This window comes from Rhipicephalus microplus, chromosome 5, assembly GCF_043290135.1.
Source record: "Rhipicephalus microplus isolate Deutch F79 chromosome 5, USDA_Rmic, whole genome shotgun sequence".
Taxonomy (NCBI): domain Eukaryota; kingdom Metazoa; phylum Arthropoda; class Arachnida; order Ixodida; family Ixodidae; genus Rhipicephalus; species Rhipicephalus microplus.
Window position 1 is genome coordinate 204,365,776 of NC_134704.1, and position 2,559 is coordinate 204,368,334.

The following is a 2,559-nucleotide window of genomic DNA, read 5'->3' on the forward strand; positions in this document are numbered from 1 at the left end:
TCAATTTCAAGGGTACGGCCATATCAATCCATTCATCCATTTACCTATCACATTAATATGGCTACAATCATCTAGCCTTAATGGCAATTAGCGACCACCATGGCGACGCCGCGACGACCACCTTCCTCCGTGGCGACCACAGTACTATACTCCTTCACCACGCGAGGGGTTCTGTAGAGTCACTATCTCGCGCCGTGGTCTCGCGGCACATGTTATAGTTTTCGGCAAAATCCGCGCCGTGTGCTTAACATTCAAGGCACAGCAAGCAGGTTGTGAATGTGAAGCCTTGGTCGATGTAATCGATCTTTACCCGTTCACTTATTATCAGTCCCGCAGCCTCACTTTGCGTGGACACCATCAAGCGCGCTATTTGAAGTTTGTGTCAAGTTCGACGAGAGATGGATTCAACTCAACCCCAGCCTCGATCAAAAAGAAGAAAAAAAAAACGCTATTTGGAGCCTGGATCGCAATATGTAGTACCTCGGACAAGGAGTGGTGGAGGCGCAGTCGGCCAACCAGCTACACTCAGCTAGAGCATTCCTCAGTCTTTAGCTGATAATTGATGTGGAGTAGCGGCCTTCGACACGTGAAGTCTGAGTGATGCGCATGGTGACAGCAATGAAAATCCTGATCCCGACGACACTTACGGCTTCGAGGAAAACTCGCTCAACGATTCCGACCGGACGGCAGATGCGGCTCGCGACAATGTTGGCATGAGCGACACTTTTTAAATGCAACAATGGCATGTATTTTACACTGGTGCATGTCAATAAACTGCCAGGCTCTGTGTGTGTGCTCATGTGTGTGAGGCTTACATCAAAACTATTCAACAACCCATCTCACATTGGTATTTGCTCAGAAACAGAGAAAAAAAGTTGTGCTTGAAGGATGTGGCCAGTGTGTTTGCACATGAAAGTTGGATGTGTTTGCTATGTTGCTGATGTACCAAACTTGTTTAAAACTTGTGACATATATAGCCATGTTGCTGATGTACCAAAGTTGTTTAAAACTTGTGACATATATAGCCAGTCTGATATGAGTTTAGCAAGGTAGGACAACTAAATGTTGGCTCGATCCTTTCTATTGTTGTCCTCTTCACAACTGAACTTTTCTCATGGTAGGCAGTTTTGTGTCTGTGTGTGTGTTTTGCAGTCAAATGCTTTAGCCTTAATTAGTACATGGTTTTTGATTTATCAATCTTGTGAGGATTACAGGCAAGTAATATAGCAGGTCTGTGCCACCGCATGGGCTTTATGAAAAGACACACCTGTGAATAACAGATGCTGCTATCAACATATCAGCCAAATCTTGCAGCTGCAAGTGACTTTTTTCATATAGATGACTGTGCTCACTTCGAATTTTCGGATGCCTGTATGTGGTGTAAAACAACTGAAAGCATGCTATTGGCCTATAGCCAAAATAAATCAAGAGCAGCGTTTTAATCAAATGTGCTTCTTGCCACAGTGTGCTGCCACATGCTGGCACTGCTGTCCAAAATCTTCTAACATTGCTTAGTCACACTCGCACATGGGAATAGCAACACGAAAAAGCTACTGTGTTTCTTCAAGCATGCTCTAGCTCACAATGTGTGCTTACATATCGCACTTCTTTACTGCCATTCCTTCCTGTAGTTTTCGAGCAGCTTGTTGGGACCGACGAGAAAAAAAAGAAAGCGGTTGAAGTGCGCAATAAACCCCTCAACTTGCTTTGAAATATTTCTGGCAGTGGGTTTGCGAGGCATTAAGTTTTGATGATGAGGTCAATTAATGATTACTCAAAGAAGCATTTCATTGTTTATTTAAATCATCTCATCCAGTATGGATTATGACACTAATGTAGTGGCTCGTCAGGCCCGTGTACTCAGATTTGGGTGCACGTTAAAGAACCCCAGGTGTTCAAAATTTCTGGAGCCCTCCACTACGGCGTCTCTCATAATCAAATAGTGGTTTTGGGACGTTAAACCCCACAAATCAGTCAATTAGTTGCTCGTCATTAAAGGCAAAGCACTATGTGGGAGAGACATCTGGGGTTGGCTTGTGTTGTGAAAGGGAGAAACTGCAACACCACCCGAGGCTTTCGAATCCTGCCGTTTGGAAAAATTATTGTATCAGCAAGCTCATTTCACAGTAGTGGACTGATTATTAAGTTATCTCCCTTGGAATGTTTATTGGCCCTATAACTTAAAATTTAGAAATTATGTTAATATTGCTGTGCGATGAGCAGTTTCGTTTTTAATTTTTCGAGTTATGTTTATACTGTCATCTGATAAGCTTTGGATACTAGTATCTTGAAATTTCTAGACGTCATCTATCATTGTCAGCATTAACTGTGTTGCTATCTGGCACCTGCAATCCTATTTGTACACGGAATAAAGCGTTCATCTAGGCTGAAAGCAGCTTTGCATATTTAAAGCTCAGTTTGTCAATTATGCACCATCATGAAACATTGTACATTTTATTTTACGCATCCAAAAGCTGCCAGTTGCACTCTTTGAGTCATAATATTTCACACAATGGTCATCAAGTGTTCAATAAAAAACACGGATACACTAATATACAT